The 18045-nt window shown below is 46.5% G+C and overlaps 1 protein-coding gene across 1 annotated transcript in view; it reads left to right on the top strand.

The window, feature by feature from the left end:
• Positions 1-5606: 5606 nt before the first annotated feature.
• LOC138498704 (forkhead box protein H1-like) overlaps positions 5607-18045 on the top strand; it is a 122245-nt gene continuing 109806 nt past the window's right edge. The window contains exon 1 of the mRNA XM_069622351.1: positions 5607-5757. The gene's annotated coding sequence lies outside the window, so the exon portion shown is untranslated. The remainder of the gene's footprint in view (positions 5758-18045) is intronic.

Here is an 18045-nt window from a genome sequence, read left to right as displayed (position 1 = left end):
TAATCTACAAAGGTCAGGGGAGGGTAGGATGTATTCTGAGAAGGGAAAGGGGGATACCATGCCGCACCTAAATGCATTGTTCCTCCACTCACTAAGGGCACTCCACCCGGGTGATCCTCCCCAAATCTAACCCCAGGGTCGGGATCCAAAAGCGATGGCCCTTCCCTGGTCACTTGAGAGGAAGACCCAAGGGGAGTAGATGGAAGGATGTCCTCTGTTTCCTCACACATGTCGGATGATATATTTATTGTATATTTATATATGCTGTGATTCAGCAATGATCAGTTGTAAACAATGTCAGGTTCACATAGGGTGCACTGATTTAATTTATGTGCGGCCTATGACTAGACTGCGGCAAGTGGCAGTCAACATTCAATAATTGGTAGACAAGGTCCAAACGTGTGTCATTATACTGTTAGGGTTATTTGTAATGATTTGACGAAGTGTAATGGGATAATGTAAAATCACATATGATGCTTGCAATCCAAACGAATTGAATGTCGAGGTTTTTGACAAATTGTTGAACAGTATAAATAATTTTCAACTCATTTGAAGCTGTTGAGTCTTTTTTTGGTTATTGCAGGGCCATAGTTATTTTGAAGAAATAAACTCAGAATATAATAAACAATATTGTTGCTGCTCCTTATTTCACTGGGTGATGCTCTCTAAAGTGTGTAAAAGCTAACTACAATTATCACTACAAATTGCACGTGTGCAGAAATGCTAAACCAGAGGGCGAAACTGCTGAGACTAACTGACCAGCTCTCCTTGCTAATAGAATCTACGCTGTCTGAACCTCCTTCCACGTTTGGGACATTGCACTTGCCTCCCAACAGAAGCTGGGTCTTATAAAAGCCCTTGAAGTGGTTTGAGAATGGCTCAGGGCCTCTGATAGGCTGGAGGAGTCTTGGGCATCGCAATTGGATGGCGCGACTCTAACCCTGCCCTGAGACCCAAGTTGGAGTTTGACCCTTGTTAAAACCTGTGGGAATCCCATGGGGAGGGTCGTACACAAGCAGATATTTTTGACAGTACCATAGATCCGTTTTTGGGGGATCTAGCACCCCTAGTGTGTAATGCAGACATTTTCTTACATATTGACAAGCTTCTTATTTGAGGAAACTGTCAGAAAGGTGCAAAGTGAGCTCAAGTAAACAAGAGTGGATCATGGACATTGGGGGGGGCGGGGACACTGTGGCTACATTAACAGGTCTGATCTGTCTCAGAATCTATGGCCCGGGGACTGACTCTATCCTGGAAACCTGGCAGTGGCTAGGGGTCTTGCCTTCATGGACATTGGGGTGGACGGGAACACTGTGGCTGACTAAACAGGTCTGATCTGTCTCAGAATCTATGGCCCGGGGACTAGCTCTATTCTGGAAACCTGGCAGTAGCTAGGGGTCTTGCCTCCTTTACTTCCATGCTTGGCGACAAGGGGGGGTTCATAAGTGGGGACAGTGGGGGAGGCAAAGGCGAAACCTGTGGTGTGTGGGAGCAGGTCGGAAGTACCTGGTTCCTGTGTGCCAATCTTTTTTTCACAGGTTTGGCAGAGATACATGACAGCATGATAAGCTGGAGCCCAAGGTGTGACAGCCTACAGTGCTTTGGGTTAGCCACTGATGTGGGAGAACATGATAGTGCTAAAGAGGTGAGCTTAATTGTGGCTCGATTGGTCAATCTCTCCTCCCTTTCTCTCCCCATTCTGTCTCTCTCTTTTTCTCTCCCCTCCCCCTTTCCCTCTGTCTCAAATAGATACATTGTACTCTGTGTGCAACAAAAGAAGCACCTGCGAGTTGGCAGGTGAGGGAAAGGGGTAGTCTGATAGCAAGTACCTTAGGGTAAGGAGAGGAGTTAAGGGTTGTTGTAGTGGTTTGGAGAAAGAGTTTGTGCAAGACTTCCGAAACTGGCATTGGGTGTGTGGTAGTGTGCAGTCCCTTTTCTGGGATGCCTTTCAGAAAGATTGTATCTCCCTCTTTCCTCCTAGGATATCAGTCCATGCCCCGTTCGTAGTGTTTTCCAAGATTTATTTTCTTTTAGCAGACTATTGTAGACTAATTCCTTACCTGGTTTGCTGTGGACAATTAATATAGCTTTCACGCCTCGGCAGGGGAGCGGACATGGGCTTTAACGGTCCGGCCCACCAGGCCAAGCTTAAAGCCCATGTGCACCCCCCGCGGGGGCATCAAAGGTATTCACACCCTGGGATTTAGCGGGGTATGGATAGTTTTCTATTTTTTTGGGTCCGTCCAAAGATCAACTCAGCACAAGCCCAGAAAGAAAGAAAAACAATTGCAGCTGCCATTAAAATGGACCAGGTCCCTTTTCGGATGACGGCGGCCAAGAAAACATGTTCTAAAATATCCACCTTCATAGAAAAGGGACCAAGTCCCTTTCCTATTTTAATGGCGGGTGGTGCGGCCAGTGAAAGTACAATAGCACCCGGGAAAGACAGATTTTGATTGGTCAATCGGTCTTTCCCGGATGCGAATGACCAGTATGGACTGGACTGCACGCATGTGCCAGCAACTGCTAATAGCCATTTTGCCGTGTAAGGTTATTGGGTTAAGGCCTTTGGACTAAGGCCAGCGGATCATACTGGCACCGGCTGGATTGAACGATGAACCATTCATCTAGACAGGACATCGTCATGGGGTGGAAAAGCAACGGTGCCGGTGCTCCTGTGAAAAGTCTGCCTACCGTGGCGACTGGGCCTGGTAGGGCCAGACCTGTTGGTCACAGCGGCCACAGCAGGCAGACACAGATTTTGCCAATCCGGAAACAAAGGGTGCTGGTGAGTTTATCGGCACCCTTGTTTCCAGACCGGCAAACTCCTAATGAGGCTCAATGACTCCAAAACTGAGCTCATGGTGGTAGGAACTGCTCCCCAACTGCGGAAACTAAGCCAAGGGTATTGGCAGTTTGATATTGCAGGCCGCCCCCATTAAATCCCAATGCAAGGTTAAGACTCTGGGAGTCACCCTGGATCAAGACCTGTCCACGGTGCAGGTGAGCGGTCTGGTCTCTTGAACGTCCTATTACCTGAAGCTGTTGGCAGAGCTACGGCCCTTCTTGAACACCTCTAACTGTGCCCTGATCGCACGCGCCATCATAGGGGCCAAGTTGGATTATTGCTCCAGCCTGCTGCTAGGGATTGCCAAAGGGCAACGTTCCCAGTTACAGGTCATTCAGAGGAATGCTGTACGCATTGTGAAGGGGCTGCACAGAAGAGACCGTGTGTCTTCGGCCAGAAGAGCCTTACCCTGGCTTCCTGTGAGCAGCTGCGTACTGTTCCGTGTACACTGCATCACCCATCGCCGCCTCCATGGTCAGGGCCCTGAGTTTTTGGCCAAATGCCTCTGTCAAATGAGCTGCCTGCCCTCAGAACCCTATGGGCAAATAACACCTCTCTTTTGGCCACGCTAAGGACCAAACTCCCCTGTGTGGCCAAAGGGCCCTTCCCCCATGCAGCCCCTAGGCTCTGGAATGCTCGTCCCCCCGGATCTGCAAGCTCGTACATTGCTTCCCATCTTCAGACGAGGACTGAAAACGATTCTATTGTGCTGCTCTATTTCTGGTCCCGACCCTCTTTTCTGATTCTGATTCTCTGTCATCTGTTGTGTGTCATGTTTAGCGCATCTGTATTGCGCTACATCAATCAATCAATAAATAAATAAATAAAAGGTCGGATGCCTAACCACCATGCTGCCAGCGGATCAGGTGCTTATTGGGTAGTGCTGGGGGAGAACCGAAGCCCCTCACGCTCATCTCTAGAGGCCGACCTTGCAAGAACAAACCAGAGACCGGTTTGAAGCGGCCTCTGCATGTTGCAACACATGGCAACCATTGTGTAATAAGTTAACATACACTGCAGGTGAGTGAAGCTCCATTATTGGTAACCAGCCTGAGCCAGCAGTACACAGCCTACACAGCACCTCTTCACTCAGCTTCTAACGGCTCTTAATGGAATCTCCCCTCTGAACAGAAGTAAACATGACATCAGAGAAAGAGTGGAATTCTACGAGGTAGAATTAAGTGCAAAAGACACTTTACAACACATTGCTTACACTCATAGCTTCAAATCAAAGGGAAACCTAAGTTTCTGAAGCTGTGCCCGGAAGGAGCCCAACTGCCTCAGGGGCCTGTAACCTGCGCACTCTCCAAACGACCTGTCACTACTGACCGTGTTGACCAGGGCTGATGGGAGTTGTAGTCCAACAGATCTGGAGAGAGAAAGGTTAACACACCCCTTGAAATACCGGATTCCCCCATTGTTGTCTCAGGCGGCCTCGAATGGGGACGCATAGGGAACAATGCATCTGTACCGGGCTGCTAGGGACAGTTAGATTGTAATGCGTTCTCTTAATGGTCAGCTAGACTCCCGCCTTTTCTGTTATTTCATTATGGGCAGTCGGCCACTGAACACACCCGTCTAGGTTTTTATTTATGGCAGAGAACGCTTGCCATGCGTGGGAAAGCCATCTGGTCACGTTTTTCCCTTGGAATTCTGGGACTTGCAATGTAGTCTTTTCCACTTTATATTGAGGACTACAAATCCCGGAGTTCCCTGAAGAAGAGGCTTGGATGAGTTTCTCACACATGGAACTGGGAAACGTGTCTAAATCTGGCCCCGTGTCCCTCTATGTTAGTGGTGTAATTTGGGGGAAAGTGCCTAATGACGCTATAATGTTGTTTCAGTCGTAGAATATGTTGTGGCTAAGAAATTAATACCACTGAAAATCTCCACAAAATGTGGGTTGACAAGAAAAAAACAACAACCCTGGTCACTTAAGTGCAGACGATAATTAAATAAATTTCCCAAACAACACTTTCTCACGAAAAAAAAACGAGATCAGGTTTGTATTGGCAAGACCTTGTATCCCATTGGATGTAAAGCCGTGTCAAGGCATTTGGGTTCCCTTAACGGAATCACTGGTGTCCAACAGGCTCTCAGATTCCCCGCGCCAAGCTCACACCGCTTTGCATTCTGGTATACGTAGTTTTACTCGTCACGCGATTAAAATGTAAGGATCAAGTGCTGCGAAGCAACGCGGTATGAGCTATGTCTCCACGGTTTCTCAAGGCTCATACCTGAGCTGCCCGGCTGTGGGCCCTCGAGCGCTGCCCTATAAAAGAACCCTGGTGAACATAAAAGGGGCCCACAAATGGGAAGTAGGGCCGCGCAGTTTCATGCCAACATTTCTTTCCCTAGTCATGTGGCATGGGGAGGGTTAATAGTTTTGATGTCCTCTGTTGAACACATCCTTAAAAAGATAACGGGACATCGCCGGTGCTGCAGTTTGCCCGTCCCGGGCTTTTATATAACACCGAACTGCATGATGGGAGCTGTCATTTGTATTCCCTTTATTTCACCCAATTTAACAAAAGTACAAGATTGCAAATCAAAGCCCATGCCGAAAAACAGAATGCCCCGGTGAGATGGGAGACTTCCTCTACGAACCTGAAAGCTCGGTCAAGTGCATGATGGGACATGTAGTCTCTATATGTTAGTAGAACTGCAATTCCCAGGCCACCTGGAGCAGCCACCTGCCGTTTGCTTGGTCGATAAACCCGCCCTGGATGCAGGTGTGCCGAGGAGGGCAGTAGGAGGAGACCGGCACTAAGTGGCCTGTAGCAGCGCTGTACATTAAGGCGCTGCTTCACAGCCGACGACCAGGTCCCTGGATTATACATTATAATATTCGAGGCTCGCAAAGCGCCTTTTTAAGAAGCCTTATTTGTGTCTTGCTTAAGTAAGCGGTGAGTTCGGCTTCATCAAACTATGTTTGAACTTGAATATAAGGGGAGACGTTGATTTTATCTATAAAACAATGCCTTTCTGGTGTGTTCTGGAGTTTTCGCTGAAACCGTCACGGAAATCGCCTGGTTTCTCTTTGATCATCCCGCGCTAATGATTTGTAGGCGCCTTTTCTACTGTAAGCCTCCTGTGTGGCGTTTGCAGAATTAAGGGTGTTTAGGGGCAGGATAAGCGGGGCACCCAGCTTTATAATCGACCCTCAATTGCCAGGGCGACCAGGGGAGAAGTCCATCACTGGGCACCATGTTTCCAGTTTTAGGGTTTCAGTTTACAAAGTACCGCATTGTGGTAGTTGTCGTTTCGGTTTACTTCAATTGAATTAAGAATTGTAATCTAAGTGGTCTTGTATAGCGCCCTTCTGCCGCCACCGGTTGCCTTGGTGTAGGGCCCTCTGTAAGAACAAGCAAGGGGGGGGGCTCACTAGCGAGAGGGGCATATGTGAAATGGTGTTGATGGGTGCAGGTCTGAAGTACAGTGGCAAAGGGCCTAGTGGGCAAAATGACGGAGGGCCCCAGGTGCGTGGGGCATTCAGATGGAGCCTAGTGTGGGCGGAGTTGCACAAACATTAACTTTTTAAGTTTTTTTAGTTTTAGTTTTCTGTGTTTGGGGGCCTGGTTCTAGCTAGAGACAGATGGGCCTCCTCACCAGGGTTTGCTGTCAATGGTGGTGATATTGACTGTTAAAGCCTGAAGCTAATGTTGGAGATGATGGGGTTAAATGCAATGGGCAATAACATGGGCAATGGGTATGGGCATTACAGGAGGTGCTATCACGGGGTAATTCCTACAGCATGCAGAACCATTTTGTGCTTGTTCCCGCGGTTCTTACCCACACACTTGAAATGTACTTGAGCTTCACAGACTTAAAGAAGTTCGCCTTTCAATCTCAAAACATACCCGGGGCTGCCCTTTTTTTTGGGTGCTATTTGTGGCACTTGAACGTCCCCTTAACTCCAACCCACTACCCCCAGATCTGCAGTGCATGGGAATGGGGGATAAGGGCAGGATAGTGAGGGGGGAAAAGTAGAGAAGCAGCAGGTGACAGGAACACTGATGGGAAGGAGGGTGGAGAATGGAGGAGGGCACAAGCCTGAGGGAGAGATTGATGGAAGGCGGGAGATAATGTGATTAAACAGAGCCAAGTCAGGGTAATAGGGTGAATGGGCACAGAGAATGAATGAGGGCCAGAGAATGGGCAATGCGGTTGACTTCTTATCTAGTATCTGGATTACTGATGAGCAGCTTTATTTTCTTTATTAAAGAACCAGTTATTTTTTTATTTTTTTTTAATCGCCTGATGTTGGACGAAAGCTGATTGAATATCGGGATTGGACTTTCGAAGTCTAAGGGAGGTCGCCTGTTTCTATCTCTGCTGTGTATGTTTTTTGAATTATTATTTTTTAAAAATGTATTTTCTTTCTCCTTTGTAAAAGACTAAGTATACAATGCAAAATATAGTTAATAAGGCACAAGAGTGAGGGGAAATGCAGGGTAAAGAGGATTAAAGGGCAGGTAAATGGAGAGCAGGGGGTTCAGGAGAATAGGGAATAATGGAGCTCTAAAGAGTCAAGGAGAAATGAATTGGGAGGGAAGCGAGTGAGGGATGGGTAGCGGAGGGGCAGCAATGTAAAGGCAAATGGTGTGTGATGTGGCTAAACCAGGGAGGGAAATGTTCAGCGAGGAATTAAGGATTAAGGGAATGAGGCAAGAACAGGGGACAACATACAGGGGATAACATAGTGTTAAAAAAAGCGTAGGATAGTAGAGAGAATATTGCCGGTGAGGAAGGGGGCAAAATGAATGCTGTGTGGGAGGCAAAGTGGTAAAAGGGGAGCATATTTGTGAAGCGGGGTGGACAGGTTCTTGTCCTAGCTGCTCACCTATACGCAGTCACAGCTGCTATGGACGAATTAACAGGGAAACATCTAAAATGCAGCCACTTGGATGAGGTGGTATTGAAATGGGCCACAAAGATCCACATGGTTGCCGAAAAAGCCCTTTGTGCGAGTTCGCTGTGTTCACCTTATACCAAGGTGGCAGCTAAACAAGCCCAGATGAAACCCCAGGCCGGGGAGCAGGGCTGAGTGTTTCTGTAGGGTCTCCAACCGTCCCGCATTTTGCGGTACTGTCCCCATTTCATAGGCTGTGTCTCGCACCCATCCAGCTCGGGAGGAATGAGCCCTGACTTTTCTCCTCTGAATCAGGATCAGCTGTCCAAGTCTTCCCAGCTCACGCTTTTCGTGTGACAGTTAAAGCGCATGGGGGTACAGCGCCTTTGCCACTGCTTCCCCGGCAGCCCTGGCTTCAGCTATGTGTCAACCTCATTTCAATAAAGCGATTAGAGGTTGATGACCTAGACTTGGGGGAGCCTGGGTAAAGAATGTTGTCTCTTAGAAGGGGAATTGGGCAGGGAGTATAACGCTGCATGCTGTGTAAAATAATTGTTCAGGCAGATTTTATATGTAATTCTCTTTCATTTTGAATACCTTTTTTAAAACCAAATGATGTTGTTTTAGGCCCACATTCCTTTGCAGGCTGCTACTGCAATCGCGCATTCAGGGTGGCGAAAATAAAGCTGTACATGTCTTTTTGCTTGACCTATTTCTATAACGATGTATATAATGTCAGGTTGGTTTCTTCTGTGATTTGTGTTCTTTTCAATGCATTGATAGAAAAAACAAATGATATGATATGGCATTTATAACGCACCTATACAAGTGTCTCAGTGATTTCGTTTTCGTTCGATTTTGTTTTTGAAAATCCAACCTTATTAAATATTTGTGACCTATCACTAGTAATGTATGTAGTCAAGTGCTTTAAATCACTGACTGGGTCCAAAAACTGATTTCACTACTGTAAATGTGTGATCCTAGGTAAAAGATCTCACTGTGCCTGATCAGCTGACATTGGGTGTTACTAGAAGTGATTGAGTTTGGAATTGGTCCTATGAAGAAAAACCATCATTGTTTACTAAACTATTGAGCTGTTGCATGTTAATAATAGTGAATATGTTTTATATTGCACAGCACGTTATTCTCTTGGCTTACACGTGAAGACTTATGTGTTTACCAATGGTGTCCTAGAGTACTGAAGACTGATGTCACTGCTTGCAATGTTATTTACTGTGATGTCGCTTCTGATGATGTCAATCCATATTGTGCAAATGAGGGTTCTGCATATCTTTTGATGGACAAGTCCAATTAGAATATATCAGCGCCTTGTAAGTCCAACAGTCCCACACTGTTGTGATTTTGTTCAGGATATGTGTTCAAGATTCTCAGGTAAGGGGAGCTGCCCCTATTTTGGCTCCAAATACAGCAACATTGTTCTTACTTTCATGGCATTAAATGTGCACTTTGCCTTGTGGGCATGTTACAGGCTGCCCTTTTCTGGCTGCTGTCACCTTAACTGCCTTTAAATGTGCGCCTTTAAATGTGCGCTTTGCAGCAGGTTGCAGACTGGCTTTGATAGCATCTAGCAGTGTTATCACCTCTTTTACTCTGCTGCGTTAGCACCTTGCTGACAGAGAAATGACTAACCTTTCAGTGTCAGTTTAGTGTTTCTGCTCCCCTGTAGTTGCCTGCGCCGTGAGATGGTTTAACGAGATTAGAGAGATTTGTAACCATTCGTATTTCAGCAACCCACGGGTGCCACAGAGTGTGTCCAGCCCATCTAACTGTAGGCAAGGGGGGCCCAATCATACTGAAATGGGCCCTAACGAACCCTAACAAATGTTTAGCCGGGCGAGTGCTAAAACTGCCCTTTGTTATTCCAATGTGGCTGACTGCCAGCATGGAGGGATGAGGGCCTGTGTTGTGTGGCTGGTGTGAAGAGATTGGGAAGGTGTCATCAGGACACAACAGGGCCCCGCTCGCCCTTTGGCCGTCAAATCCGCCTCTGCGGAAGTGCCTGGTTCCTGAGTGCCAATCTGCTTTCCATGGGTTTGGCGGAAGAAGATTAGTATTATCCATAGGGAAGAGCACAAGAGCTGATTGACTATAGCCGCTTATGTGGGAGAGTGCGACGTGGCTAAAGAGGCGAGCTTGCAGCCACTGATGTGGGAGAGTGCGACGGGGCTAAAGAGGCGAGCTTGCAGCCGCTGATGTGGGAGATTGCGACGGGGCTAAAGAGGCGAGCTTGCAGCCGCTGATGTGGGAGAGTGCGACGGGGCTATAGAGGCGAGCTTGCAGCCGCTGATGTGGGAGAGTGCGACGGGGCTAAAGAGGCGAGCTTAGTCGCGGCTCGTGGCGGCTGTCTGGGGTGCGGGGCAGAGTATGTGTGCGTAGTGGAAGGTAGGAGATCTTGGAGGGGAGTCAGTTAATTAGGGGCGCGGTCCAAAGTTAGGGGAGCGGTGTCATTTCACTAGGTCACATTACAGCTCTCAATCCCTTTCTTGCTCAAATTGATACATTGTATGCCATTTGCAACACAACAAGCATCTCTGATTCGGCAGATGACGGGGGAAGGGGCAATATGAAAAGCCCACCCAATTACCATAAACGACCTGCTAATGGTTATGGGAGATAAGACCCTTTGGCTCAGGGGAAGGGCTGCTTGAAATTTGGGACCACAGTGTCCCATTTTGCCTTTCTTAGCTAAAGGATGCTGCAAACCTCACTCTAGCATGCCCAGGTGCTGTACTCGGTGGTTGCTGGGAATTCTACCCATCGAGGGCAGGGCAAGAAGGCGGTCTGGGCAGGGGCTGTAGTCCCTGCTCGTTTCTCCATCGGGGTCTACCCTGCTGTCTCCCACAAGCCATTTTTTCACACAGGCCAAAATGAAATTCCCCTGCCCCCCAATGGCCTACCTTTTCAGGTTTTGAGGTGGCACCATGAGTTCAGTATCAGTGATGCTGCAACCCTGCCGCAGGTTCTTCACAATGAAATGAAAAGGTAGATGGTGGAGTGTGGAGCCCTCAAGAGTGCAGCACCTTTGCTAAAGGGAAAAGCAGGGGGGAGGGGGCGGCTGCAGGAACGTGAAGAGTAGCATGTTGATGGTGACAGGGGGTTTGGGTGGGAAGGGAAATAAGTTGGGCATTGCAACACCACTGACGTCTCTCTCTGGCTAGGTAAGGGCCTGCCCCTGCAGACACTGGCGCCACGGCAACATGATGGAACCTGGGCAAAAATGGCCATGCTTTTTTCATCCAGATATTAAGGGCCGTCCTGGATTAGCATGTGCACATGGTGTGAGCTTCCCCCCACAGGGCGCCTCCTGCAGCCAAAGAGATACAGCCTCACACATTAATAGCTATTTACATTGCAGAAGGGAGGAAGGAGCAGAAAGGCCCCCTTTCTGCCGGAGCACCCACTCTCTGCAGAATTGTGCTCTTGCATTTACAACTTTACATACAGTTGGTGTGATGTCTGAGAAAGCATGTCAGAGAATTGTTTGAGTAGCTTTGAACTGGTTCCAAAAGCTATGAAAAAGCCGTTTGTTTTGGCCACGTGGGCTACCTTTAATACTTCTCTGGCGGCGCCTGGGGTCTTCTTTTAGAGAAATGGCTCTGATGTCTAAAGCTTGAGCATGTAAGGTGCAGTATATGCAATTTGGGGAGAAAGTGCTGTTGGCTGAGGTCTGACCACGCATACGATGCAGGATGTGAAATTTTACGGCGGTATCTCTCTGCTGTCTACAGCCTGAACATGTACGCTGCAGGACATGCGACTTAGCTTCTGATGTTTCTCTGACCATTTGTGCTGCAGGTTGCGCGATTTAGGGATGATAGCTCTGCTGTCTACAGCCTGACCCAGCAGGGCATGTGATTTAGGAGGTTAGCTGTGCTGTCTAAAGCTTGCACGTGTGTACAGAATGCGGTCTAGAGCCTGACCATGTGCCGTGCATGAGATGTAATGTAGTGGGATGGCTCTGCTGTGTAAAGCTCGAGCATGTAACGTACAGTTTATGAAATTTAGGAGATAGTTCTAGGTCTGACCATGTACGAGGCAGGCCACGCAGTGAGGGCATCCACGCTGTCTACACCCTGACCTTCTACTGTGCTGCACACATGATTTACTGGGATAGTTCCCTATTGGTAATCAAATACACAACGTCCCATTGGTTACATAAACTGTAGAGCTCTTTACTACGTGGACCTCTATAATTGGTTGGCACCCTGACATCCGTCAGTACCTTTCCACATACGCCAGCAGCACGCAGGCAGCCTCCAGGTGCTGGTGGGATGGTTTTGCCCATAGCTTCCCACCAATTGCCATGTCATCACCTCAGTGGTCTGTACGTCAATTAAGGCTTTGAACTTGAACTTGGAAATGTTCCTTGCTCTGGAGAATACGAGGGAGTATAGCATGCTCTGTCTCCTTGCGTAGGTGTAGCTCCTCACGATTGTCAATTTCATTCACGTGACTGAAGACCATGGTTTTGGGCTTTGGTGTATTTAAAATACTATTATTTGATGAACCTCTGACATCTCCATTGTTTTCGTGCCCGTCATCTGAACAGGAGTTTGTTCTTTCACACGTTTGTAGCTACTGTCTGATCATAGCAGCTTTGGCTTTTTGGGGCTGGTCCAGCCTTGCCCTTCTTTGATTCACTTCTGTAATTCGATTGCTTTTCAGCTGTGACACACTGGAAAAGACTTCCTTTTTCTGGTCCAGCTCTGCTAAAATGCGTAGTGGAATCGTCTATAGTTCATTCACTTCTATATCTATCTATACGTATGCCGCAATCTATTCACTACATAGCTTGCATTAAGAACACTTTGTCCGCGTATGTTTCTTTGCATCTGTACACTTCTAAAATGACTTGATAACTTCATTATTGTAACATAAACATCTTCGCCTCGATCCCGAAATGTTATTGATCTTTGTTACTTTCTTGATACCTATAGAATATCTATGCTCTCTTGTCTCTGCATCTCATCTGGGTGCGTCAGCCTTGCTTCCAATCTGCTCTTTTGCTCACTTTTCACACAAATGGCTGTCCTATTGTTGTGTATGCAGGTACGGCTTTCTTAATGGGAACCTTGCTTCCAGGATTCTTCTCGGTATTGGTATCTTCACTGGCACTGCACGTATTTAACATTCTGGTTCCCAGCATATAGGCAACCTGGGCGCGATGCTTGAGGTGGGGGAACTTAGCTCCCTCTCTACAGGCTATCCCTGAGCTGCATCCTTAGGGTAGTGTCTGAGCAGGCAGGGTCTGGTTTCCAAAGCTGCACCCTTAGGGTAGTGCACCAGAACCATCAGGGGTTGGTTTCTAGAGCTGCGTTCTTAGGGCCTTAGGGTAGTTCAGTAGACAAGCCAGGGGTTGCTTTACAGAGCTGCATCCTTGGGGTTTGGTGCGGGAACAGCTGGGTCTGGACTCTCTAGAGCAGGGGTCTCCGACCTTTACGTTGGCAAAACCTACTTGTAACTTGTAGTCGATGGCCAGTAGGTGGGAGCTACTTGCGAGCACTATTGGGGTGGTGATGTCCATGAGTGTGAGAATTTGTACCAAGGGTTGTTCGGGCAGTTTAAAAAAGGAATAACGTATGCATTTGCCATGATATTAATAACTTCAAAAAACGTGTAGCTGTCTTCTAAAAAAACCAATCTGGACGTTCAGTGTGAAGGTGGACACTGCTTGCTATCCACCTGTGCTCCGTAATCGGGTGTGTAGCTTGAAATGGCAACAGCACTCGCATGGTCTCAGACGGGATCAAAGTTTTGGTTTCGGGAAGTTCATGTCGGGATAGGCAAAGCGCTTGTCCACAGGAGCCACTGCACCCTTCGCAATTGCACCATCTGATAGTTAGCAACTTGAAGGATGCCTCTGTAATGGCAGTTGTATTGCAGTGTTTAGTATACTTACTTTTTAGGAAGCTGTCTGCGATGCCTTGGGAACATTATTTTCTTTGAGGTGTGTGTGTGTGTGTTTTTGCAAAATACTACTCAATGTTATACTGATTTCTCCCCTGCCCCACCACCCCCGCTGTAGCTTTAACACCATAAATTAACCCCTTAAGTGCCAAGGATGAGTATGCTCGTCCTTTGCATAGACTTGCATAACAGCCTGGCAGATGGACATTTTCTTTTATTTTTCTGGAAGAAAAATAATCTGTTTCTGGATGGAATGGTACATCTTCTGCCTTTTGTTGGATGGTGCGTCGGCATCCAGGATTTCATCAAGGATAGTTTATTTGTTTCTTTTGGGGCTGCATGTGCAACTAGAATCTGACGATTATTTCAATCAATGTGTTACACGTTTTTTTCTTTAAAGAAAGTCTGCATAGATCAATAGTTAATGGGAAGAAATCTGAACCACTCGCTCAACAGTTGCTCACTGAGATTGGTGTGACTTTGGAGACCTTGAGTGAGAATCCTATGAAGGCCAGTCTTGTTTGACTTTGACTGGATTCAGACCACCGAGGATTTCCATGCTTACCCCTCCCTGAGCCACTTGAAGCATGAGCACAGATGTAGAGGCTCTTTAACGAAGATATTGCTTCAATTCCCAAAGAGATTCTATAGAGGCATTTTAATCCGGGTACGGTGGAATCTGCTACCCACCAGGGAAATTCAAGCGAGGAGGTCACACATTCTGGTGGAAGCAGCCTGCTTGTAGGTTCTGTATGAAGACATTGGAGACCTTAAGGCACGGGGTTCTAGAGTGTGTGCTATTACAGAGCCTAAAAGTAAAACTTCTGGCGCCCTTGGATGTTGTATAACGTATAATGAAGAGCTGGTATGGAAGCGTTGCCTCTACATTCATAATATCCATGAGGGATTGGCCCTCTCAGGATTCATCAAAAGTCCGAACTTTAGAGTTGAAGTATCTAAATGTTTGGCCACTGACTCCATTGGCTATGGCTCATGATTCATGCAATGTCAATGTATTCTATTTTTAAGATCAAGTTTATGCTATATTTATTTTTTCTTTAGGTCTCAGTGTCCTAATTTTTTTGAAAGTTAGAATTTTCTTTTTTTTACTATCAAATGTAAATGATTTTATTAGTATTAAATATTTTCTAATGTATGTCTTGATTTTTTTTTCTCCTTTTTGTAAAGGTTTATTTTTGATTTTCTCGGTATTAGTTATTGATCAACCCGACAAGTTACCTGCATTCGGTTTGAGGTGGGTGGGGTCTGTCTCCTATACAGTCAGTTTGGGGGGGGGGTCTACCCCTATACACCTTAGAAGGGCACACCATTCATGCTCCCTCCTCTCAAGGCGTGCCTTAGCAAGCAATGGTAGTCCAGCTCCCTTCACTTGAGGCATGCCTTGGACACGAAGGGAATACCATCCCAGCTCCCTTCCCTCTGGGTGTGTCTTTCAAAATATGGAAACGGCAGTTTCGCTCCCTCCCTATGTGGGCTAAGTGAAAGGAAAGTGGGATCTGGGCACCATGTACATGGCAGTGTTGTCATGTATAACTCAAACCACCCTATCTTACCTTCCAATAACCTAGACTGCCATAGACTCGCACCAGGCATACTCCGAGAGATTTGTGACCACCAGACTGAACCTATTCATGACGGGATTGTAGAAGTTGCTGTGCATTACATACTAACATACTTGTCAAGGTCAACAAGCGCTGCACTTAGATAAAACTTGAATGTTAGCATGTACCATACTTAGAACTGTGAACATTGGCCTGCGTGGCATCTAGATGGGATTGTGGATGTTGGTATGCCCACGCCTGGATGGAATTGTGAGCGTCAGCCTGCGTCGCATCTAGATAGGATTTCGATTGAATGATAACCTAGCCTGCGTCGGATCTAGACAGAAATGCGCATATGCCACACTTGGATGGAATTCTTAACCTAGCCTGCGTCGGATCTAGATAGAAATACGCATATGCCACACTTAGATGGAATTCTTAACCTAGCCTGCGTCGGATCTAGATAGAAATGCGCATATGCCACACTTAGATGGAATTCTTAACCTAGCCTGCGTCGGATCTAGATCGAAATGCGCATATGCCACACTTGGATGGAATTCTTAACCTAGCCTGCGTCGGATCTAGATAGAAATGCGCATATGCCACACTTAGATGGAATTCTTAACCTAGCCTGCGTCGGATCTAGACAGAAATGCGCATATGCCACACTTGGATGGAATTCTTAACCTAGCCTGCGTCGGATCTAGATAGAAATACGCATATGCCACACTTAGATGGAATTCTTAACCTAGCCTGCGTCGGATCTAGATAGAAATGCGCATATGCCACACTTAGATGGAATTCTTAACCTAGCCTGCGTCGGATCTAGATAGAAATGCGCATATGCCACACTTAGATGGAATTCTTAACCTAGCCTGCGTCGGATCTAGATAGAAATGCGCATATGCCACACTTAGATGGAATTCTTAACCTAGCCTGCGTCTGATCTAGATAGAAATGTGTATGTTAGCATATGCCACACTTAGATGTCATCCTCCACTTTAGCCTGCATCGCACCTACATGGAGGTGTGAATGTTGGCATGTGCCACACTTGGATGGAATTCTTAACCTAGCCTGCACCGGATCTAGATAGAAATTTGAATGTTAGCATGTACCACACCTAGATGGAATTCCTAACATAGTCTGCGTCGGATCTAGATAGAATGTGCCAGGACAGTAATGGCAACCAACGAATCCACTAACAATTTCATCCCTCTGCATACACCTCTCAAACTGTAACCAAACACAACCACAAACCTCAAACGCAGCAATCTGCACAAACTTCACTACACTGCAACAACAAAACAAACCACACATAGACTTGCACAACAGCACACAACGACTACCGGCCGTATAACTCCCCAAGCCCAGCCAACGGACCCACCGGGCTGAGGCTGCCATCAGCACATCACTGCTCTCTTGCACTTTTCAAACTTTTTCCCACTAACTCACCCCCCTTCTCCCTTTTCAGAGCCACCAGAGCGCCAGGAGACCACTCCGGTGGTGATAGTGCGCGGTACAAATATCCTTTAACATTAAAATTTAGTTAAATATTTAAACCAATTGCAATAAAAAATCACTTTCTGCTTTGTCAAAAAAAGCCACTGCCGGTTTAGCGCCCTCCCGCAATTCATGCACATTGCTCACATGCCAGGTCAGAGTTCAGCCGAGTAAAAATAAGCCCACTACCCTTAAAAGTTGTTAATAATTGGCAATATTGAAAATATGAAATTCTATTTGTTTTGGACTTCGATGTATAATGAACACTGAATTTTGGTTTGGAAAAGTGTGATTTTTGTGACGCAAATAGTCTGACTATATATTTTTATACTATGTGGATTATTTTTAAACACACAGTAAGGGGTTAATTCAGGATTACCTGTTGGAAACAGCAGGTGTCTGATCACTTGGAAACCCTGTGATCCAGTTGTATGTAAATCATCGGGCTAAAATACCAATACCATTTAGTCATTTATCAAAAGGTTTTTTTTTTAAAATATATTTTTTTCTTTTTGGGGGGCGGGAGGAGTCCCCCCCCACCCCCCACCTCTGTGTCTGTGGTAAAAACCACATTTCTTACCTATACGGAAACCCCCAAAAAAAAAAATAAAAAATATATATATATATATATATATATATATATATATATAAAAAAAAAAAATTCGAGCCTTTTTGTTTCCGACCCTATTGACTCGAACCTTTTGTATTCGCACCTTTAACCGGACACCGGTTCCTCTCAGATTTCTGTAGATCTCCCGGTTCATGTACATAAGCAAAGGGGATCTCTATTCATTGTTTCCCATTCCATGGATCCCCTCAATGTCCTCTCCCTGCATTCACCACCCTCTATTGTACAGTGCTCTGTTGCTTGGTAACTAGGCTTAAGCTATCTCAATCCTATCTATAATATGTAGTTATGGTTAAGTTGTTAAACTCATAGGAAGAGCACTTTTGAGGCGGCTTATAACTTCGTTTCCCCAGGAGGAATCCTCACCAAACTTTGCAAAAAAGGTATATGGCCGGCTCCGAATATTTTCGCCAAGTCGGGTGTGGTTTCGTGCAGAGGGGGGGCAAAGTTATAGGGGGGGTCCCAAACCTTTTTTCCCCATAGACTGATGTGGGGGGAACTTCTACAGCCGGCTGGACGAATTTTCACCAAATTTGCGGCAGGAGCGGGGGCTTGGGTCAGAAAGCGTGCTTTTGTGTCTTTGGTGGGAATCTGACCAGTACTTTTTTTTTGCAAACGACTGAAATGTACATCTCAAAAAGATTAGTGATATCTGGGTCCACTTGGCGGACCCATTTCCCTGTTCGCTCTGCGGACCGAGTGTCATTAGCTTGCGGTGCGGCG

This window comes from Ambystoma mexicanum, chromosome 5q, assembly GCF_040938575.1.
Source record: "Ambystoma mexicanum isolate Mex_15411 chromosome 5q, UKY_AmexF1_1, whole genome shotgun sequence".
Taxonomy (NCBI): Eukaryota; Metazoa; Chordata; class Amphibia; order Caudata; family Ambystomatidae; genus Ambystoma; species Ambystoma mexicanum.
This window is presented reverse-complemented; position numbering and strand designations above follow the sequence as displayed.